The sequence below is a fragment of the Pleurodeles waltl genome, chromosome 9, assembly GCF_031143425.1.
Source record: "Pleurodeles waltl isolate 20211129_DDA chromosome 9, aPleWal1.hap1.20221129, whole genome shotgun sequence".
Lineage (NCBI taxonomy): Eukaryota > Metazoa > Chordata > Amphibia > Caudata > Salamandridae > Pleurodeles > Pleurodeles waltl.
The window spans coordinates 782,727,088-782,751,871 of NC_090448.1; positions in this window are offsets into that span (position 1 = coordinate 782,727,088).

Genomic DNA, 24,784 nt, shown 5'->3' on the forward strand with positions numbered 1-24,784 from the left:
GTAAATTCCAGACCTAACTATAACATCCATGTAATACTTGTTTTTTTCAGTGAATTTCTAAGGTTTTTTTAATTCTATTTCCTTACTATAACATCCCTGTAATATTTGCTTTTTTCAGTGACTATATATATATACTAACTATAGCTAATAACTAATTAGTTATAGTTAAGACCTAGTTTCTGTAGAAAAACAGTCTTTGTTTTGCTAATAACTTTGGCTCCATGTGATGAATCTTCACAAAATTATCTAAAAAAAATAGAGGTTCACTTCTGCGTCTGTCCAGAGAGTTTTGGGGTGATCCATCATGTGGGGGCCAAGACAAAGGGAGGGGGGGGTCCCAAAATGCTTTTTTTCACATGCATTTTTCCTTAAGGATTTTGAACAGGAAGAGCTCCCGAACCATTGGACGAACCACCGGACGAAATTACACCAAATTTGGCAGAAAGTAACTTTTGGTCCAGAAAGCGACCTTTTTTTTATTTGATGTAAATTGGTTCAGAGATTTTTGAGAAATTAAAGAAAAAACAAATTTGTATATATAGGAACGCAAAGGTTCTTCATATCCTCCCGATCTCATGCTGAGATCTGATTGGCTGCAAACACTTCAACAAGGAAGTGTTGACAGCCATGTTGGGAGTCCCCCCCCCAAAAAAAGAAAAAAGAAAAGAGTTCAGGGTAGGGACACCCTGACCTCTTAGCTCTGGTGCTGGGATCCCAGATGGGCCCCCAGGAGAAAAAAAGCAGTCTAAAAAAGAATTTGTGGCAGGAGTTGCGGCGGATCTGCCGAAAATGAATAGAAATATATAACTGGGAGCTCTTGCACTTGTTTGAATGCAGCCCACGGGTGGGCCATGTCCCGTGGGCATTGACATTTTGAATGTGGCGGCGGTGTCCACCGACCTGGGGCTGATACCTAATTAAATGCGGGGGCCTCTGGGCCACCCTGCAGCCCCGAGGACTGCTACCTCCCCTGGGTTGTTAATAATGAAATGCAGGGGGGCCTTCCAGCCCTTGCCGGTGCCCTGGGGACTGACACCTACCCGGGGTTAGTATGTTGATGAAATGTAGAGGGGCTGCCCACCCCTCACCGGAGCCCAAGGGACCCCCAACCCTCAGGGCTAGTATATTAATAAAATGCTGGGTATCGCCTGACCCCCCCGTAGCCATGGAGACCACAACCTCCCCGGGGCTAGTATGTTAATGAAATGCAAGGGGGAGTATGCCCTCACAGCCCTGGGGGCCGCCACCTCCCCAGGGCTAGTATGCTAATGAAATGCGGGGAGGTCACCTGGTCCCCCTGCTCCCCCCCAGGGACCGCCGTCTCCCCAGGGCAAAATTTAAATAAGATAGGGGTGTCTGTTTTTGACCTCCCCAGGGCTACTTAACATTGGAGGGGGGCTGTTCGGTCCTCTCTAGAGGAGCCAATGAGGGCCTTGGGGACCATAACCGCCAAGGGGTGCCTCCCCTGGGACATAGCTGTTTGCTTTGACTTGGTGGGAGTTGGGTAGTAGTTAGGGGGGTTGGCCACATTGACAACTCCACCGCACACGGCCAAAGACCATGCAATGGCGCAAGTGTGGGTGGTTATAGAGGGTTGGCTGCAGGCCCTCTGCCAACCACCGCTGAGCACAGCTGAAGGCTATGCATGGCGGTCGTTGAAATAACGTACAGCAATGAAAATTACCGCTAATTACCTCACAAATTACAGCACTGATGACATCTTTGATAACATCATTGATCATATCAATGTAGTATTTGCAGTAACATTTTTGACGAAAAAACTGTGCATGACAGGGGTGCGAGTAATAGTTGCTGTACTGCCATTTGATAAAGTTTGTTTTGACCAATGACTTTGTGTTTCACTACTGCGCATATTAGTTGCTCAATGTTCACCAGTAGCACATGGTATGTTTTGTTCAGTTTAGCCGCCTATGGGCTTTGACATTGCATTAGTCATTACATTCTGTATTCTGCCTATTGGCTTTGACATGGCATTAGCCATTACTTTCTGTATTCAGTTGAGCCGCCTATGGGCTTTGACATTGCATTAGCCATTACATTCTGTATTCTGCCTATTGGCTTTGACATGCTGTATCCAGTCTAGCCGCCTATTGGCTTTGACATTGCATTCCTATTGGCTTTGACATGATGTATTCAGTTTAGCTGCCTATTGACTTTGACATGCTATTAGATATTCTGCCTATTGGCTTTGACATGATATTATATATTGCATTTTGTATTCAGCTTAACTGCCTATTGGCTTTGACATGATATTAGACATTGCATTTTGTATTCAGCTCCGCTGCCTATTGGCTTTGACATGATATTATACATTGCATTTTATATTCAGCTCAGCTGCCTATTGGCTTTGACATGATATTATATATTGCATTTTGTATTCAGCTCAGATGCCTATTGGCTTTGACATGACACTAGACATTGCATTTGATATTTAGGTTAGCTGCCTATTGCCTTTAACATGACATTGCATTTGATACTTAGGTTAGCTGCCTATTGCCTTTAACGTGGAGTTAGATCTTGCAGTGGAGAATCCAAGCTGTATTTTTCCAAGCTGTGTTTTTGCACCAGAGAACCAAGATGTTTTTCTCACAGTAGACTAGACATGATAAGAGAGAGTACATGGGTGTTGTTTTTTCTTCGCTTGAGCTTGGGAACAGGAGTAGTCTTGGAGACCTGGCCAGTCTCTAAAAGGCTTGCTCAGTTTCCCAGGTCTGAGAGGAGGGGGCACACCTTTGTAACGAATGTAACAGGCTGCAGAGAGTCAGATTCGAATCTGCCGAACCTCGTGCTGGAGCTTGGCGCCAGCTGCCAGCAATCCCGTGTGGGTAGATGAATCTCTTTCTCGCGGCTGACAGGGGTCATCAGCTTGCAGACCTTAGAAAGATGAAGCTGTAGATAGTTCCCACACGGTGAAGTATTTGTTTTGCTTTGCATTCAATATCTTATAAATATAACCTGCTGTGTATATTGCAAACTGATATATTTTGTTTGATTAACGCGGACTTGAAAGCTACTAATTTGTCATTCATAAATATTGTGGTTGAGGAAGAATTAACAACAATAAAAGTCTTCTTTGACCTCAGAAGTGCATTTCTGTTGTGTTATGTTAGTGCTTAGAAACTAGAAGATAAGAGGAAAGCACTACAATTGGTACCAGGAGTCGTGGGGTCGGTCATTAAGAGGTGATTAAGAGGGTGTTGACGAGTTGGTAGATTTCTAAGTGCACACTTTAAAAGTGTAATTGTTTCTGTTGTTTGGAGAATTACAGAAATTGTTTTTTTGGAGAATCACAGTAGCACGGCAGACCATGTCTGAGAATTCATGTGTTGATAAACTGCCTGATGGTGCTAAGAAAAACTGTGAATTGTTTTCTGTTTGGGGAATTACAGAAGCACTGCAGACCATGTCTGAAGATGCATGTGTAGCTAAAATGCCTGATAGTGTTTTGATAAATAATTCCTGTTGTACATATGTAGAAAACGTGTCTTTTGGAAGTAATGATGACAGAAAGGTCTTGATACCTTTATCTGCTTACAGAGAAATGCAGGAGAAATGTAGGAAGTTGGAACATGAAAATAGGAATTTACGTGAGCAAATTAGCCAGGATACAATAATTCAAAATAATGCTGAAAGTTATAAAAATGAAGAATCTTTCTTGTCCCATTCCAGTAATGAGGGGGTTAAGACAGCTCCGAGCTGCACTGAGTTTTCGTGTGAGCCAGGGTTTTTGGCAGACAAAATGCATTCCTTAACTGATAACACGGAGGAGAGAGACCAGAATGTGATTTACGAGTTACCGTTGCAAAATGCACAAGTAAAACGAAGGATTTTAGAGCAAGAAACCCCGAGTTTCATTAGCTTGTTTGATTTTTGGAAAAAGAATAGCTCTCATTTGATTGAAATCCTAACACTTTTGTATATGGTCACTGTGAAAAATAATATGCAGCTGCGCGCTTGTGATTTGGCAAATGAAATAATGCAGACTTTAGGTTTTTGCGCAGTGCAAGAAGGAAATACTTATGTACATGTAATTCAAGAACAAGGGAAGAAAATAGTGCCCCTAGCTAGAATCATACAATGGATCTGGTACTTGCAAGACAGGGCTAGAGTACCACAGATAAAAGAATTACCAATGAAATTGTGTGCACCATTTGAATTCGTGTCCACTGAAGATAAAAAGCATGTTTGTTTTACTAATGATTCATTGACTGAAATGTTGCTTTCTGGCACAGTAGAAGGAACAGCGTTGTATAATGTGTGTCAGATTTTAAAGCAAGAGCTACGTGAGATGTGTCATTTTTACGCTGATTTTTGGTTCATTGCTAATGTTTTAGCTGCTTGTTTTTGCATATGGCTTGTACCTAACTGGTTCAATTACCTTGCAGATGTTAATGAGAAAAATTCAGAGAGAGAAGGGTACACCCAGAATTCTGCCTTAGTGGGGATGGCTAAGTGGGTGCCCCAGAAATGTGAACAGCTGAGAGAAAAAGCCACTTACAGGTGGGCAGAGATGAGAGAGATGCACATTCCCCTAGTTTTGATAAAAACTGTGCAGCACGCACAAAAGCAATTTGTCATGCAAGCAGTCACAGAGCAGTTGGGGAGAGGAAAGTTACCAGGACAGAAATGGCAAATTGATCAGGTTTTAGGGAAAGTGATTGCTGCAGATTACCAAGGAAAAATCGAAATTATGCTGATACCTAGAAAAGAATCTGATTCATTCATACAAATTGGAGACAGGATGGCCCAAATTGACAAAAGTGCAGTGAATGGAGGTTTGATAAAGAAGGAGTCTGCCCCAGCCCTTCTGACAGTGCAAGAAAAGGGAAGCTGTGGTGCAGCAGATAAAAACCTCAGTGCTGATGTGTGGGCTGAAGCCCCAAGTGATCCTCCAAAACCTGCAGAAATTATAACAAAGGGCCCCAAAAACGTCCTGCTGATTATAAAACAGGGAAAGAAAGAGGAAGGGTGCAGTTTAAATGAAAAATGTTATTTGCAAGAAAAGTCATACTTGTTTCTTTTGCAGATCCTACCACGTTTCGCCACTGTCCCTGAGTGTGCTGTGTGGTTCCCCTTCCGGTGTGTGCATGTGGGGTCGGGGAAGGGACCGAATCCCCAACCTGAACCTGGCTTAGTAAAGTGCCAGCACCATGGATCCATTTTGCGCAAACTGCGCCTTCAGTTCAAGTTCAACTTGTTTGATTGCATTCTTCCACTGGAACTAAGCTGTGTTTTTTTTTTTTTTTTCCCTCTCGTATGGAACTCTGACTTTTGCTTATCTTCCAGCAAACCTTTCAGGTGGACCGTGCACCTTTACATGAGCAGAACTCATGCCACATCAAATTGCTAACACTGTTGAATTAGAGACTCATTCAGAGTATAAAAATTGCCCAGTCTTTTCTATGTAGATGTATCTGATGTGAAAAGTTATGAGATCAATGTGTTAATTCACTTCTATTGCTTTACAGGGATCGCTTTGCTGACTTGCTGAAAATGTTTTTTTTCCTGTGCTAATGTTTTTTGTTTTTTGTTTTTGTTTGAAACAAGAGATATGTGAAACAAAAATTCATTGGTCAAAGGGCGGAATGTACTGCCATTTGATAAAGTTTGTTTTGACCAATGACTTTGTGTTTCACTACTGCGCATATTAGTTGCTCAATGTTCACCAGTAGCACATGGTATGTTTTGTTCAGTTTAGCCGCCTATGGGCTTTGACATTGCATTAGTCATTACATTCTGTATTCTGCCTATTGGCTTTGACATGGCATTAGCCATTACTTTCTGTATTCAGTTGAGCCGCCTATGGGCTTTGACATTGCATTAGCCATTACATTCTGTATTCTGCCTATTGGCTTTGACATGCTGTATCCAGTCTAGCCGCCTATTGGCTTTGACATTGCATTCCTATTGGCTTTGACATGATGTATTCAGTTTAGCTGCCTATTGACTTTGACATGCTATTAGATATTCTGCCTATTGGCTTTGACATGATATTATATATTGCATTTTGTATTCAGCTTAACTGCCTATTGGCTTTGACATGATATTAGACATTGCATTTTGTATTCAGCTCCGCTGCCTATTGGCTTTGACATGATATTATACATTGCATTTTATATTCAGCTCAGCTGCCTATTGGCTTTGACATGATATTATATATTGCATTTTGTATTCAGCTCAGATGCCTATTGGCTTTGACATGACACTAGACATTGCATTTGATATTTAGGTTAGCTGCCTATTGCCTTTAACATGACATTGCATTTGATACTTAGGTTAGCTGCCTATTGCCTTTAACGTGGAGTTAGATCTTGCAGTGGAGAATCCAAGCTGTATTTTTCCAAGCTGTGTTTTTGCACCAGAGAACCAAGATGTTTTTCTCACAGTAGACTAGACATGATAAGAGAGAGTACATGGGTGTTGTTTTTTCTTCGCTTAAGCTTGGGAACAGGAGTAGTCTTGGAGACCTGGCCAGTCTCCAAAAGGCTTGCTCAGTTTCCCAGGTCTGAGAGGAGGGGGCACACCTTTGTAACGAATGTAACAGGCTGCAGAGAGTCAGATTCGAATCTGCCGGACCTCGTGCTGGAGCTTGGCGCCAGCTGCCAGCAATCCCGTGTGGGTAGATGAATCTCTTTCTCGCGGCTGACAGGGGTCATCAGCTTGCAGACCTTAGAAAGATGAAGCTGTAGATAGTTCCCACATGGTGAAGTATTTGTTTTGCTTTGCATTCAATATCTTATAAATATAACCTGCTGTGTATATTGCAAACTGATATATTTTGTTTGATTAACGCGGACTTGAAAGCTACTAATTCGTCATTCATAAATATTGTGGTTGGGGAAGAATTAACAACAATAAAAGTCTTCTTTGACCTCAGAAGTGCATTTCTGTTGTGTTATGTTAGTGCTTAGAAACTAGAAGATAAGAGGAAAGCACTACAGTTGCCTTAAGGCACGAGTTATAGTTACTTGACATAACTATAACTATAACAGGTGAATTGCCATGGTTTGTACATTTGAAATGTGAGCCTAACTAATAACGTCCCTGTAACCTTTTGTTTTTTAAGTGAATATATGTGTGTGTGTGTACGTATGTATATATATATATATATATATATATATATATAGAGAGAGAGAGAGAGAGAGAGAGAGCTAGAGAGAGAGAGAGATGGGCAAGTCACTGAATGATCGAGCTAGGCTCGAGCCTGAAGCCTGTTTCAGCTGGAGATGTGGTCCTGTTTGTACCGCAATACCATAACAACCTGATCTTTCATGTGCTTCTGCTTACCCTCCTCCCTCTTCCAAGGATGTGGCCTTACATTCAAAGCTGCCGAGTGAGAACTGTGGAGCCAGCTTCAAGTCTCAGTGTCGACTTAATATCCTGTTATTCTGGGCAAATCACTTAGGGCCTCATTATGACTTTGGCGGTCTGACGGTAACACTGCCGTGGTGGCGGCCACCAAAAGACTGCCATGTTGGCGGCAACCTGACTGCCATATTAAGAGACAGACTGAGAAGTCTGCCAAAAAACAGCCAAATTCCTGAAACCGCCAGGACATTGGAGGATGGAAAAGAGGTGGTCGGATCAACAGCCCTGCCAGCCCGACAAATCTACCCATCAGATTACGATCCACAAATCACAACAGTGGTACTTCCATGGTGGAAAACCATTGATGGTGAGAATAGCGGCATTCTCAACTCACAGCACAATGAACACAGCACCACATTAGATAGTTTGAATATCCCACACCTGATACACATCCACACACGACACACCTACACACTGCACCATATAACCCACCCCTACACAACTCACAATCCTTTGTAACCCTAACGCCACGCATCCACAGGCAAGCAAAATCGTGCACCAAAATAGGAAAACCAATATTAGGCATCCACATACATTTCACTATGCACACATCATACACCTGCACAACACACATTTTGCTACCACACACAATCCACAACTGTCACCCACTCACATCACAGCACCTATACCTCACCACTGACCTTTTACTCCAGCCTTTCATCTTTGAACACAACCACACTGTCTTCAGCACCACTACCCTGTCCCCAAAAAACACCCACAATTCACGGATGAGGAGTTGAGGGTCATGATGGATGAAATTTCAGGGTAGAGCCACACCTGTTTGGAGCACAGGTCCAGCAAACATCAATTGCCAGGAAAATTGAGTTGTGGCAAAGAATAGCTGACAGGGTCAAGTCTGTAGGCAGCTATCCACTTACAAGGGAGGACATCAGGAAGAGGTGGAACAACCTCAGGGGGAAGGTACGTTCCATGGCCTCCAGGCACCAGCTGCCGGTACTCAAGACTGTTGGTGGGCCCCCACCTCCTCCCCCACATTAACATCTTGGGAGGAGAAGGTCTTGGACATACTGCATCCTGAGGGCCTGAAAGGAATACCTGGGGGAATGGAGTCTGGTAAGTTCCCACATAATACATGCCACCCATTTGCTAAGTCCTGCATGCTCCCTTACCACCTTAACATACCCCAATTCATATACCACCCATCACATCTCTGTCCAAATGGACTAATATTTTTCTCTGGCATGCCACATGTCCACTAAACTTACCTGGCTCCACAGCCCTTGGAAATGACATGTGAAGTGCTGGCAACTCATAGCACTAAAATTCCCAGAATGCAATAACTCATCATCGGAAAAATCATAACAGTGCTGAAAATGTGAGATGTCATGCTTGTGAAACTAACTGCCAATGTAAGCCATCCTGATTGTGTAAGTGTGTAACAGTGAATGGCAATAACAGCAATGTAATGACCCACCCCCGCTATCATCACCAAGAAAACACAGCTATAGCTGAATACCCAATCACAATGCCCATAGAATAAAAATACCTAAGATTAAAATGTACTCACCTGGGATGGAAATATTCATGTAAAAGTGGATGCACATGCAGTACAACCAGTTACAGGTCAATATCTATTGCATTCTCCTCTATTGTATTACTACTCTGACACTATTGTGCATTGTACACCTCTTTGTTGTGCCATGTATCATGCCAGACACTTCATAAGGCAACAAAGATGAATACACATGACAATAATCAGCAGTCCAATCATTACCAACATCATTTAATATCCACCAGCATGGTGTATAGTCTGGAAATTACATAGTCTCTGGTTTTATTAAGCAAGATTGCACAGCAGCTGTCATTATCATTTCTGGGGATCATGTTAAGGCACTGTCTGCATCTCACACAACATCAACCATACCATAAATGTAACAGCAACTCTGTGTTCCACTTCTCCCTCAGGTAACCTTGCCAATGTCACCATGACAGGATACCAGAGACTGGCCCTCATTCTGACCCTGGCGGTCGGTGATAAAGCGGCGGCCAACCCGCCAACAGGCCGGCGGTCCAAAATATGCAATTCTGACCCTGGCGGGAACCGCCAACACAGCCCGCCGCATTAACACTCCGCCCGCCACGGCGGAACAAACAAACAGCGCGGCGGTCCCCGCCAACAGCCAGGCGGCAGACAATGTACCGCCCACCCTATCACGACCCACCAATCCGCCACCTTTTCCGGGGCGGGAGCACCGCCGATAAAAAAAAACGGCGGAAACAGACTACGAACGGGAAAACGCTCACCTCCACATACTCCACGCGAGATTCCGGCAGTATGGAACCCGAGTTGCAGGTCATCCCCGCACTCCTATACCTGCTCCTGTACCAGGAGCACGCCCGGCGGCGCGGAAGACATCGGTGAGTACTGCACCTACGACACAGGGGAGGGAAAAGATTACCGGCACACACCCACCCACCCACACCCACTACAACACACACATCAATGCATTCCCACAGATCACTGTCACAACCCACAAACCCCCCCCTCCGAAATAATGCAAAGACCAAAAGAAGAGATCTTAAACGGGCAGATATATTGAAAAATGGACAGCAGTAATCCCAATAAATAAATAAACTATGTACAAAATATATACATCTACTAAATGTAGTCCAACCACTGTCCGTGGACCACAGGGGTCCTGAGCAAAGGGGCAAGGCCCAGTCCCACGACAAGAACTCCACGGAGATAACACTGCAGGGGCATCAGAAAGAAAAAAGGACAGGCACCTCAGGGGGAAGGGAAGGGGGGGCACCTCAGCCACTTGAGTACACGACGCCAGATCCACGAGGGGACTCCATGACCACTGGGCCATCCTGGGGAGAGCAAAGCCACAGTCCATACAGTCCATACAGTGGGTGGCCTGTCCACTGGGCCATCCTGGGGAGAGCAAAGCCACAGTCCATACAGTGGGTGGCCTGCCCACTGGGCCATCCTGGGGAGAGCAAAGCCACAGTCCATACAGTCCATACAGTGCGTGGCCTGCCCACTGGGCCATCCTGGGGAGAGCAAAGCCACAGTCCATACAGTCCATACAGTGGGTGGCCTGCCCACTGGGCCATCCTGGGGAGAGCAAAGCCACAGTCCAAACAGTCCATAACAGACTCCACTGCCACTGGAGGAGGCATGTTGGCCAGAGGACATCCTGCAGCCCTGCCTGAGACAGATCCTGCAGTGCCACGTCTGCCAAAGGGCCAGCGGTTCCTGCCTGGAAGGGACCAGTTCAGCGGTCCTTGCCTTGAAGGGCCCAGTTCAGCGGTCCTTGCCTTGAAGGGCCCAGTTCAGCGGTTCTTGAGACGGCGGTCCCCAGCGGAGCGGTGCTGGAGACGGCGGGGCCCAGTTCAGCGGTTCTTGCCTTGAAGGGCCCAGTTCAGCGGTTCTTGAGACGGCGGTCCCCAGCGGAGCGGTGCTGGAGACGGCGGGCCCAGTTCAGCGGTTCTTGCCTTGAAGGGCCCAGTTCAGCGGTTCTTGAGACGGCGGTCCCCAGCGGAGCGGTGCTGGAGACGGCGGCCATTCTATGGCCAACTGCTCATTGCCTGGTGGTGCCCTCCTGGGCAGCGGGGATGGTGCTCCTTCAATGCCCACCTGGGCTGTGGGTGGTGGGGCCCTCCTGGCCAGCTGGGCTGGGTCCTCCCTGGGCAGCGGCTATGGGGGTGGTGGGCTCTCCCGGGGCAGCTGTGCCGGTTCCTCCCGGGGCAGCGGCTATGGGGGTTGCGGGCTCCTCCTGGGCAGCTGTGACGGGTCCTCCATGGGCAGCAGGCCTGCTGCCTGACTTCTCCGCCTTGCTGCCCTTGCCCTCCTTAGTCGGGAGTCTGTGGCCCTTTCCTCCCTTTGGAGCTGTGGCTGTTGACGGTGGCTGGCTAGTGTCCTGGGGGGATATAGAATCCGGGCTCCGGCGGCGGCCCTTCCGCCTTCTGCTCCTCTTCCCAGGGGGTGGGCTGGCTGTCCCCTTGCTGCTGGGCGAAGATCCAGACCTGCGGGCTGGTGGGCTCCAATACCCCTGCACCCTTGTCAAGGGGGCTGCAGGGCTGGTGGTGGCTGAGGTGCTCTTTTTACCCCGACGAGAAGGAGGGGGGGGCTCAGGGTCAGGAAAGAAGGTAGCAGTAGAGAGATAGATTTTCTTGGGACAATGGATAGTGGTAGGTACAGTGGGTATGGGAGTGGAGGGAGAGGATGTGGTTGTAGGCGAGACAAGTTTGCTGTCTTTGGGTGCAGGTGCAGGAGCGGGAGGCTGTCGTGAGGTGGATGGCTGTTGGGTGGGTGGGTGGCTGCGTTTGTGTGTTGTGGAAGAGGGTGTGACAGACACAGTGGGAGAGGACACAGGGGACGTGTAAATGGCAGTAGGGGTGGTGACTGCACGTGTGCGGACTGGAGTGGAGGGTATGCTGGTGATGGAAACTCTGGCTGATGGTGAGGTGAATGAAGGTGTGAGTGTAGACATCACAGGGAGGGAGGAGGGAGACGAGGAGGTGGGGGTCACAGAGGTGGTAGTGACTGTTGGCATGTCTGCATCGGAATGTTGCTTGTGTGAATGTCTGCGTGATCTGTGGTGCTTTTGTTTGGATGAGCGGCTCTTGGGTGTTGAGGTGTGTGCAGGCTGGTCTGATGGTGTGGGTGGGACAGGCAGAGGAACAGGAGACTGGGAGGAGGGAGTTAGTAGAGGGAGGCAGGAGACAGGGACAATGGCTGCCGTCAGTGCTGAGGCCAGAGCCTGGAACGATCGCTGATGGGCAGCCTGACCCGAATGAATACCCTCCAGGTACGCATTGCTGCGATGAACCTCCCTCTCCACCCCCTGGAAGGCATTCCAAAGGGTAGTCTGCCCAACAATGAGCGTTCGGAGGAGGTCAATGACCTCCTCACTGAGGGCAGCGGGGGTAACAGGGGCAGGGCCTGAGGTGCCTGGGGCGAAGGAGATGCCCGGCTTCCTGGCAGAGCGGGCACGGGGCGAACGCTGAGGGGCTGCTGGGAGGGCGGAGATGGTGCGCTGGGTGGCGGCTGTACCTGTAATGGCGGGGGGCACGGATGGTGCCACCCCCGCAAGGGAGCTCCCTTCCGAGGACGTGTCCGTGTCGCTGCAGGGTCCAGTCGTCCCCGTTGTGGAGCTCCCCTCGCCCTCCGTCTCACTGGTCCAGTCAGACTCTGTGGCATGGCCCTCCTGGGCCATGTGAGATGCAGCTCCCTCCTGCCCCGATGCCACTTCTCCTCCGCCTGATGATGCTGATGCACACAAGCACAGAAAGACAAACAAAAAGGGGGGGGGGAGAGAGAAATAAAGAGATTTTGAGTACATGGATCACTGGTACAGTTAGCGGACATGACAGACACAGATGCCCCCTGCACTAAGTTGCACACTTGGGGTCCGCTACGCATTCCGTGGAACATGCCCTACACGCCTAGAGTTGACAACTGCACCCATGGATGACACGGCCCAGAGATGGCTGTACTGAGACACTACTGAGGGTGGTGGCTGGGGACACAGGGGCTTACGGGGGTTCCCAGCCTACAGATATCGCCCTGGCCTAGGGGGACCCCCAGCCCTACTCCCCCACCCAGACACCTCCACTGCGCGACAACAGAGTAGATAATGCTTGTACTCACCCCCTTGTGTCTGCTGTGCTGCCCTCACGCGCCCATCCAAATCAGGGTAGGCCACCGCCAGGATCCGGAACATCAGGGAGGTCAGTTGACGGCAGGCACCCCGCCTACGTTGGGAGGCCATCCCCAGCAGAGACTCAGCGGTCTTCTTGGTCCCGCGGCGGATGTCCTCCCACCTCTTGCGGCAGTGGGTGCCCCGTCAATGGTGGACCCCCAGGATCCGGACTTCCTTGGCGATGGCACGCCAAATCCCGATCTTCTCATGGGCGCGGACCTATGTGACACGTACAGGGAGGGAGAAATACCACGTTCAAGTTTGTCTGCATTTTCGTTGCCAGTGGCCCAACGCCCCCCATCCACGCCAGGCCCCCCTCCAGGCCCCCCGCCAGGCCCAACATGCCCCCCATCCCCGCCAGGCCCCCCTCCAGGCCCCCCGCCAGGCCCAACATGCCCCCCATCCCCGCCAGGCCCCCCTCCAGGCCCCCCTCCAGGCCCAACATGCCCCCCATCCCCGCCAGGCCCCCCTCCAGGCCCCCCGCCAGGCCCAACATGCCCCCCATCCCCGCCAGGCCCCCCTCCAGGCCCCCCGCCAGGCCCAACATGCCCCCCATCCCCGCCAGGCCCCCCTCCAGGCCCCCCGCCAGGCCCAACATGCCCCCCATCCCCGCCAGGCCCCCCTCCAGGCCCAACATGCCCCCCATCCCCGCCAGGCCCCCCGCCAGGCCCCCCGCCAGGCCCAACATGCCCCCCCATCCCCACCAGGCCCCCCGCCAGGCCCCCCGCCAGGCCCCCCGCCAGGCCCAAAATGCCCCCCATCCCCGCCAGGCCCCCCGCCAGGCCCAACATGCCCCCCATCCCCGCCAGGCCCCCCTCCAGGCCCCCCGCCAGGCCCAACATGCCCCCCATCCCCGCCAGGCCCCCTGCCAGGCCCCCCGCCAGGCCCAAAATGCCCCCCATCCCCGCCAGGCCCCCCGCCAGGCCCCCCGCCAGGCCCAACATGCCCTCCATCCCCGCCAGGCCCCCCTCCAGGCCCCCCGCCAGGCCCAACATGCCCCCCATCCCCGCCAGGCCCCCGTCCAGGCCCCCCGCCAGGCCCAACATGCCCCCCATCCCCGCCAGGCCCCCCGCCAGGCCCCCCGCCAGGCCCAACATGCCCCCCATCCCCGCCAGGCCCCCCGCCAGGCCCCCCGCCAGGCCCAACATGCCCCCCATCCCCGCCAGGCCCCCCGCCAGGCCCCCAAGCCAGCCAGTGGCCCCAAATCCATATTGAATTAAACTCACTTGTTGGTCTGGAGGACCGTAGAGTAGCGCATACTGGGGGAGGACCCCATCCACAAGTTTCTCCAACTCTTCTCCAGTGAAGGCAGGGGCCCTTTCCCCAGGCGCAGCAGCCATTGTCCCTTCCAGACGAGGTCACAGCAACACTTGCAGTATAGGTCCTCTCCTGTGAAAGTTCAAGTCGCAAGTGAATAAGTAGATAGAAAATGGCGGTCACGTCCGCGGCGGTGCGTACCGCGGCGGTGCGTACCGCCACCGCCGGCGCCCTTCGCCATTGGCTCCTGAAACCCATAGGCTTCAATGTTAACCAATGCGGCTTCGCGCCGCGGTCTTCGACCGCCGACCGCCGCGGTGTGCCACACCAGCGCATTGACCTCACATCCCATTGTCACACTTCACAGGTCAGGCAGCCGCCATTTCGAGGGTCCACATGGCTCAATTTCAACTGCGTCACACAGGCCTAGGCCTTGCATAGCCACTCAGACACGCCATTCACTGCATAGAGAATCGTTTACTGTGCAAGCTGTGAGTACGTACCTGTGGGTTGCTTGACTGTGTGCTCCATGTTGTCCTTCCTAGGCACCGTCCGCTGGGTTTGGCGAGGAGACGGATGAATCCTCCTGTGTACAGGCCGCTGGTGGACCTGTCGAAAATGGAAGCACGCCACATTATCCTGCCCTACCGGCTTGACCGTGCCACTATACAAGAACTGTGTGCCCAGCTGGAGCCCGACCTGATGTCCCCAATCCGCCAACCCACAGGGATTCCCCCTCTGGTGCAGGTCCTGTCAGTACTCCATTTCTTGGCAAGTGGGTCATTTCAGACAACAGTGGGAATTGCTTCTGGGATGTCTCAGCCCATGTTTTCGAAGGTGTTATCCAGAGTGTTGTCTGCCCTGATGAAATACGTGAGGAGCTACATCCTTTTCCCTGAGGTGGGCGAATTGGCTACAGTGAAGGGTGATTTCTATGCCGTTGAACATATTCCCAACGTCATTGGTGCCATTGATGGGACCCATGTGGCTTTGGTTCCCCCAAGAGACAGGGAGCAGGTGTACAGGAACAGAAAAAGTTACCATTCCATGAACATCCAGGTGGTGTGTTTGGCTGACCAGTACATCTCGCATGTAAATGCCAAATTCCCTGGGTCAGTGCATGACGCCTACATCCTAAGGAATAGCAGCATCCCTTACGTGATGGAACAGCTAGAGAGACACCGTGTATGGCTATTGGGGGACTCTGGGTACCCCAACCTGTCGTGGCTACTGACCCCAGTAAGGAATCCCCAGACCAGGGCAGAGGAACGGTACAATGAGGCCCATGGGCGTACTTGGAGGGTGATCGAACGCACCTTCGGCCTCCTAAAGGCCAGGTTTCGGTGCCTGCATATGACAGGTGGATCCCTAATGTACTCACCTAAGAAGGTGTGTCACATCATCGTGGCCTGCTGCATGCTTCACAACCTGGCTTTGCGCCACCAGGTGCCCTTCCTGCAGGAGGATGGTCGAGACGGTGTTGTTGTGGCAGCTGTGGAACCTGTGAAGAGTGACGAGGAGGAAGACGACGGGGCTGAAACAGACAACAGGGACAGAATCATTGAACAGTACTTCCAATAGGACACAGGTAACAATTCAAACATAATTTTGTAAATGTGAACTACTCTCCTGCATCTCTGCTGCCTGTCTATTTGCCCCAGTGTATGATGACTGAGTTGTGGCTTTTCCCTCCCTATTTCAGATCTGGGGTCCCCACTACCAGTCCTGTGCTTCGTTTCCCCATGGACTACAGCTTTGTGGCAGCTGTTTGTTGACTTCACTATGTACAAGGACATATTTGCACTGTCATGTCAATTACAATATTTTGAAATCACAGCCAGACTCCAGATAGTTTTGTGCAAAATAGGTGTTTATTTCAGTGCTCAAAATGGGATGGGTGGTTTCAAGTGGGTGGGGGCTATGGTGAAGGAATGTCCATGGCAGAGTCCAGAGTAACAGTCACACAGGTGCATTGTCCAGAGGCCTGTGGAGAGATGGAGCATGGGCAGTTCAAGGATGGACAGGGTGACAATGTGGGACAGTGGGATGACATCAGGTGGTATCCTTTGCTGGCGGGGGTCTTGACATCCTACTCTGTCTTCTTGCGAGATCTCAGGGCCCTCTTGCGGGGTGGTTCTTCTCCTGCAGGAGGTGGGGGTCTGGTGGGCTGCTGTTGTGCGGGGGCCTCCTGTCCACTAGCGCCGGCGGAGGTGGTTGGCTGTTCTTGGTCCAGGCTAGTGGCAGGGGCCCTTTGTTGTTGTTGAGTGTCCGTCCTGGTGTTGATGAGGTCCTGCAGCAGCCCTACCATGGTAACCAGGGTGGAGGTGAGGGCTCTGATGTCCTCCCTGTACCCCCGATAGTGTTCCTCCTGCAGTACCTGGATCTCCTGGAACCGGGCCAGTACCGTCGCCATCGTCTCCTGGGAGCGGTTGTATGCTCCCATGATGGTGGTGAGGGCCTTGTGGAGAGTGGGTTCCCTGGGCCCGTCCCCCCCCTGTCGCACAGCTGCCCTCCGAGTTGCCCTGTTTCCCTGGGCCTCTGCCCCCTGGCCGGTGTGCCCACTACCACTGCCCCCAGGTCCCTGTTGTTGTTGGGGTGGTGGGTTATCCTGGGTGCCCTGTAGTGGTAGACACACCGCAGATTGACGCGCCCTGGAGACAGAGGCATGGGCCCACTGGGTGGGAGCTGTGCTGGTGTTCCCAGAGGGGTTTGGGTCTGTAGTGGCCTGTGCCTGTGTGAGGGGAACCGACTGTCCAGAGGTCCCCGATGGTCCGGGCTGGTCATCAGTGTCCAGGTCGACAGAGCTGCTGTCATCGCTGACGGCCTCTTGGGTGGGGGGTGTGGAGAATTCTGGGCCCTCCGTGGCGGTGTGTTGGCGGTCGGGTCCTGCACGGTTATAGAGGTATGGTTATAGTTTCAATGTGTGGCATATGGGTGTATCTGTGGGTTCCCGTGTCCCCAAGTGCTGGCATTCGTGTGTGGGGGCTTTGGTGAGGGTGGCTTGTGGGGGGGATGTGTATATGCATTGGGCATGCTTTGGTGATGGGTGTCCATGCTTAGTGGACGCATGCAGGCCTGGGTTTTGGGATGTGTGGGTTGTGATGGTGAGACATTGGCAGGGAATAGGTGTGCTGGGGGTGGGGGTGAGGATGGTGGTGGGGGTGAGGATGGTGGTAGGGGTGAGGATGGTGGTGGGGGTGAGGGTAGGGGTGGGGGTGAGGGTGGGGTTCGAGGATGGGGGTGAGGGTTGGGGTATGATTTGGCATGCAGGTGGGGGGGGAATCAGTAGTGAAGCTTCAACTTACCAGAATCCATTCCTCCGCCGACTCCTGCGAGGCCGTCAGGATGCAGGATGTTCAAGACTTCCTCCTCCCATGTTGTAAATTGTGGGGGTTGAGGTGGGGGTCCTCCGCCAGTCTTCTGCACGGCGATGTTGTGCCTGGATACCATGGAACGCACCTTCCCCCGTAGGTCGTTCCATCGCTTCCTGATGTCTTCCCGATTTCTGGGGTGCTGTCCCACAGCGTTGACCCTGTCGACAATCCTCTGCCATAGCTCCGTCCTCCGGGCAATGCTGGTGTATTGGACCTGTGTGCCGAAGAGCTGGGGCTCTACCCGAACGATTTCCTCCACCATGACCCTGAGTTCTTCGTCTGAGAAGCGGGGGTGTCTTTGGGGTGCCATGGAGTGGTGTGTATGATGGGTGGGGTGGAGTATGTGTAGTTAAGTGTGTTGAGTGTGGTGGTGTGTGTTGTTTTGTGTGTGGATATTGTGTGGTTGATGGTGTAGTGTGCCTCTGTGTGATGGTATTCTGTGATCGCTGATGTGTCTCTCAGTGCTTCTTTTCGGATTTTGGTCGAAGGGGTTTGTGGGTGATGTGGGTGTGTGTTTTATATTGTATTGTGTGTGTGGGAGTGGTGTGTGTATGTGTATCAGGTGTGTGGAATTCAAATCGTCCAATGTGGCTGAGTTTTGTTCGTTTGGGTGTATTCTGACCGCGGCGGTGTGTACCGCCAATGGAAAACCGCGTTTGAAAGACCGCCGCGTGGATTCGTGGGTCGTAATGGCATGGGCGTATTTCTGTTGGCGTGACGGTGGAGGTTTGGTCACCTCCACTTTTCCGCCGACCGCTGGTCTGGCGGTATGTTGTGGCTGTCGGATTTTCGGAGGTTTGGCTGCTGCGGGTCAGAATGACCGTGGCGGGTTACCGCGACCGCGGCGGAATTATGGAGGATTTCTGACCGGCGGTAGGCGCCTTTTACCGCCGAGGTCAGAATGACCACCACTGCCACAACCCCTCTGGATGAAGGCTCTGTAGTGAATCCTAGTTTGTTTTAATGGGATAACAGGAGTTAGCTGAGCCTCTGGCTGGCAGACTCATGCCCTCGTCACCTAGTGACTTTTAACCTACTTAGCTTGCTCTTTCTTAGCCCATTTAATTATTTAATTAATCTAAGATGGCTGCCTTGTTTATAGTTAGGCCACTTGTTATGCTTTGCGTTATCAGTGCCACCGCGCTAAGGCGTCAAGATCAAGCAATAAAGACAAACAAACAGTAGGTGTTCACACTTAGGGATTTTCCCTCTCTATACTTTCTAGGGATTGTTTATAATAATTGCCGTCCCAAGCATGTCTGTTATCTATTGTTTGGGAACACACCTACGTCAGGGGTCCTGGTTGATCTGTATAAATACATTGCACTTTAGACAGATAATCAGAGGGATTCTGACCAGAGGGCGTCGCCACCATTGCTGAGACCAATGCTGCACATCGTCTTGACGCTGACCCAGTCTTCGTGTCCCTGCGGAGTCTGAGATAGAGACCTCATTCCAAGGTAACAAGGTTGGGGGCTCCTCTCATGGACATGGCATTGGCAGATTAGGTTTAGAAAACCAAGCTCTCTTTTAGGTAGGAGGTTAGGCTTATCACATGAGGGTATTAGGACATATTACATCTTGTATGCCTTTTACATGCATTGCAAGATGGTGGGGTCTTTGAAATAATGACTCTCGTCTTCACAATTCTGTTTCTTGCATTATTCATTATCCTAATCATTGCAGCCCATGCAACATATTGCAAATTGCAGTTGTTTTAAATAAAAACTATTGAAACTTCACTGCATCTTTGTCATTGCCTGTGTTTGTATGAGACATGATATATCTGTGAGAAAGGGGTAATCTCCGTTTAACCACGACACTCCCTGAGATGTCTTATTCTCGAGTACATGCGTAAAGGCTGCCACAAATCACCTTTTACTATTGTGTTTCTGGTGAGGTGCTGCTAGTGAGCCGGTAATGTTGGGACAACAGTTGCGATTTGTTGTAGAATAGGCATAGTCGCCTACAAGTAAAAGTACTGTCATCCTTCAACCAGCAGTCTTGCCAGAGCAAGAGTCCAAACTATGACATGGTGCCCAACGATGGTGTTCAGGCACTAATTTCCAGATACCCTGACTATCACTGTCTCACAGACAACAGGTACCCTAAGTACCATTATACGGAGACATCTGTGGTCTTTGGGAAATTCCTCCTCAGCTGAAAAGCTAACACCTGATTAAGCTGTAGGTTGTTCAAGCTCAAACTCATAAAAGGACCTATACTCCCCATTTTGGTGTTCTGTTTTCCCAAACAAAAATGGCTGCTGCCATTGACATTCCTGAAAATGCTAGACAAGCACTAACACAACATTTACTAACTCATGGCCTTACAGATGAGGACGGGGATGTTACCCTTATAATAGAGGCTAATGAAGCATGCCAAACAGAAATATTTTATTGTTGGGTCACCTTTCCTGAAGTGGACCAGAGAACACCTACATTTCACACATATGAAATTGCGAACGTACCTCAACGGTACCGAGCATACCAGTATCATGAAATATCGCTCACATACCAAGAGCACCAGAACTGGTTTGAAGGCGCCCTACCACATGTACTACAAATAGTGAGGCTAGGTCCCTTAAGCAATGACTGACCAACGTGGCCTACATTTGCCACATATACACCTCACCCAGGCATACAAAATATGCCAATAGCAGATCTGCGAGATTTATATAATGAATTAGTGACATTATATAGACGATTAGTTCAGTTCTTAATGCGAACATTGAACACCACACCAGCGTGTCCAGCACCGCCAGTACCTGGTGGTTACCAATTGGCTACTGGGATTAATCCACAAACAGTGCATACTGTCATGGGTAAAGTACCCACAGAATGGAAAAAATACCGTTCTGGGTTGCCCAGAAAACTAATCAGCAGGAAGCTGTGTTTCCCCATACGGGACCACAGGAAAAACATAGATTGCTCACTATGTGCTTGTCCTTTGGGATGGTTCCCTCAGTGGATGACTGTGCCACACGGGGTACAGTCTACGCTGCTATATACACTACCACACAAGGTACCCCGACACTTGCCAATTTACCAGAAGTGTTAAAAAAAATACAAAATGAACACAGGGTTGCACCAGCCTTGGATTTGGGGATGAAATTAATGCGTAATTTTGCTGCGATGTCCTCAATAATACTCAGTAATATTAAATATTAAATGGGAAGCGGTAAAACTGGCAATACGCTAGCGTCCCAGAGAAACTCCACAATTGGAACAGAAGAGACAGCTACCGAAAATAATTTCCAACACCTATACTAGTATAGGGCGGGATAGTTTGGGAGCCAAGCCAAAGAAATTGGAGTTACAAGGTACTGCCCATAAGGACGGTACAAAGCAGGCACAAGAGGGCTCTAAGAAATGCTGGGAAAAACAAAAAGATTTCAAAGATAGAAGAAATAAGAGAGCTGATTCTCCACACCCGGAGAACTCCGAAAGGAGATACAATCTCAGAAATAGTGAGAACATTGAAACTGCAGACAGATATACTGATTCACGTCCCTCTCGTTCCTTTCAGGACGCACCGGATAGATGTAGCGAGAGAGGGGGCCGTCCTGACCGACATCCTGAATACGTGAAACAAAAGAAAGACTTGCTACAGTCTACCATTACAAAAGAAGAAAAGACTCTGCAGCAAAAGCCACAGTTTAAAAAGAAAAAGGTGGCAGCACTGACAGCTAAAAATGCCAGTATACTTGAGAACACTATTGAGGAACAAAACGTGGGCAGTGACTCTGTTAGACAGCGAAGCAGAGGTCACAATATGTCACTAGAGTCTGAAAGACAATCTGGATGTGACAGCAACTAGCGATTTCATCGCAGTCGAAACTGCGGACGGCCGCGTTCTCCCATTCGACAGGGTTTTTTACTTAAAAATTCATATAGAGGGAGACGTGGAGCGCACCATTAGTGTGATATTTTGGGATCAACTTACTAGTGATATCATATTGGCCGAAAGAGACTGGCCACCTGAGCACGTCCGAAAGCTCCCGCATGGGGAAGATGTCATTTTGCCTTCTTTCTCCAATCTTGTTCTGGAAGCAGAAAAAGAAGCCTATGCTGCTGAATGGGCTTTAGCGCAGGCACCTGTGTTATATCGCAATCCTGTAGGTTGGGACAAGGAGTCTCCTTCTCATGTTATTCCCGTTAGGTCCACACCCCAACCGCAGCCACAATATCCTGTTAAACATGAAGCGAAAGCTCCGGTGAGGGAGATCCTCACCCAGCTTGAGTACAAGGGAGTAATTGAGCCCTGCACATCTGCAATGAATAACCCGTAATTCCCCGTTGCAAAGCCGGACCATTCATACAGAATAGTCATTAATTATAGACATTTAAATAGTCATACACGCACATATGCTATACAAAATTCATATAGCACAGCACTAATAAACAATATAGTGCATAAAAAATATAAAACTACATTAGACATATCTAATGGCTTTTTCTACCAGAATTTAGCACAAGAAAGTCGGGACCTGAGTGCATTCTCATTTGGCTCTCAGAAACGCTTTTGTCGTTTACCTCAAGGCTATAAGAATAGCCCGGGGCTATTTTCAGCCCATGTAACATCAATATTATATGATATTGATTCTGAGGCGTTAACCTATGTGGATGACATATATCTCACAGACGACGACCTTGACATTCATCTTGCAAGGGTCGATTGGATCATTTTAGGATTTGCAGACCTCAGTTACAAATTCAACGTTAAGAAAAGCAAGGTTGCCTTTCTCAGTGTATTGTTCCTGGGATATGAGCTATCAAATGAGGGAAAGAGCCTGGACCCGCACTTTCTAGACAAATGTGCTCAACTGCATCCTCCAAACACCCTTAAGAAACTGTAGTCACTACTAGGTTTCTTTAACTTTGGCAGAACGTACATTCCGGATTATGCACAAGGTATCAAGCCACTTTATGACTAGGTTCAGCCCAATTTTTCTGGCAGACACTGGACAGTTGAACACACATGCATCCTTAGGGAAATGCAACAGGACATGCTAGACGCTAAACACTTACACACACGTGATAATAAAACAAATATGGTCCTCAGAATAATTGCTGGTGCCATTGGATTTACGACACAGTACCCATAGCACATAAATCACATTTACATTCTAATGCAGAACAGTGTTTTTGCACCTACAGAAAAGATTCTGACAGCAGTTCAGATGGCCGGCATAAAAGAGAGTCCACTTGCCCAGGGAAAACGTATTATTGTTGTCTCCCCGGTGCCGGCCTTAGAGGCTGTCACCAAAGCAAGCGTTCCTAACGCTAAAGCATTACGTCCACGCTGGATTCAATGGGCTACGTCTCTGACCGCCACTGATGTTGATTACATTTTTGATCAAGAACTTCAGACACAAGAGTTTCTCCAGTACGAACAAGAGTACCCCGCACCTCTAAATATCTTGCCTCTAGACAGATACCATACTGTCATATACACTGACGGTTCAGCACAACCGGCTGTAGGTACTAAACATCAATATTCCGCAGCTTGCGCAGCCGTGAGCGGAGTGATGGAAGATAGAGTCTTCTACCCTCACAATACCTACACGCAGACCTTAGGGGACTGCACAGCCCAGTTGGATGAACTTAAAGCTCTTATACTAGCGCTCGAACATACTGAGCCAGGAAGCGTGACTTTAATAGTCTGTGACTCATACTACTGCGTTCAGTCATACAATGATTATCTCAATCAATGGTAGCTGAACGGGTTTAGAGACTCTAAAGGGAACACCATTAAACACAAAATATTGTGGGGGAGGGTGGCTGATCTTAAGGATAAGCTACCATGTGTCCATGTAGTACATACATTGGGCAACCAACGTGTAGGAGTACACGTTACTGGCAATACATTGGCTGATGAAGCGGCCAAAGCAGCAGTAGCTACGGCTTCTGTGGCTGCAGTGACTCCTTCACAGACGAGATTGGATAATGAAATACTGACTGCTGTGAAAGCTTCGGCTGCAGATAAGCCCCTTCGAAAGGGATACCCTACAAACTATACTTATCATATCAGTGCACAGAATGTTGTGTACGCAACAATTCCTGGGGTTGGAGATTGAGTGATCCCCAACGAAGACCAGATATTAGATCTAGTAAAAGCAGCGCTTGAGGGTGTCGCTTTAGCACATGCTGGTATATCGGCGACAATAACACTCTTACAGAAACGTTTCTGGTGGCGTGGTCTATGCAGACGAACAAAGCAGTATGTCCTTTGCTGTGACATTTGCCAGCAGATAAAGGGCTCTAATATCAAACGCCCACCGCAGACATCCCTCTTAGTGTCCAACAGGCCACTACAGTGTGTGTACCTGGACCATTGTGGTCCCTTACAGCCTGATGGTGCATACACATATATTCTAGTCGCTGTAGATTCTTGTTCTAGATTCCTGTGGGTATGGCCACAGCGGTCGGCTGGCACTCGGACTGTTATAAAAGACTTGCTGATCTTTATCAGTACATATGCGGTTGCAGCATTCCATTCGGACCAGGGCCCTGCATTTGCCTCTAAGGCATTCAGGGACACCATGGGGACGATGGGTGTTGAACTCCATTACTCCTCACCATACCATCCCGAGGGAAATTCGGTCGTGGAGAGGCGGAATCGTGATCTAAAGCAGTCCTTAACAGCTTGAGTATTAGGTTCAGGCGCAGTTTGTTACGTCACCTATATGGGGTCCAGAAAGCACTGAATAATCTGCCAAGACAGTCCTTGGGGGGACTCACTCCTTATGAGGTTCTCTTTGGGATACCGATGTATGTCCCAGATCTTGATGCCTCTGGTTTGGTGGCAGCAGAAACACCATTTGACATAAATGAACGTCTCACTGTCTTACAGGAGCTTCAGCAATTTCGTGATGATAAATCATCTACCAGTGCTTCCACTTTAGGAATAAGGGATTTAGCAAATATTTCGACTTGCTGGATTCCTAAAGTTGGCGATCTGGTTTCTGAGAAGATCGCTGTGAAGAAGGAATTCGGTCCATCATACAGAGCACCTGTACCTGTCTTTGGAATTCAAGGTACTAGAACTGTCATCTTACCACCACTGTCTGGCTCTCGAACGAACAGATTT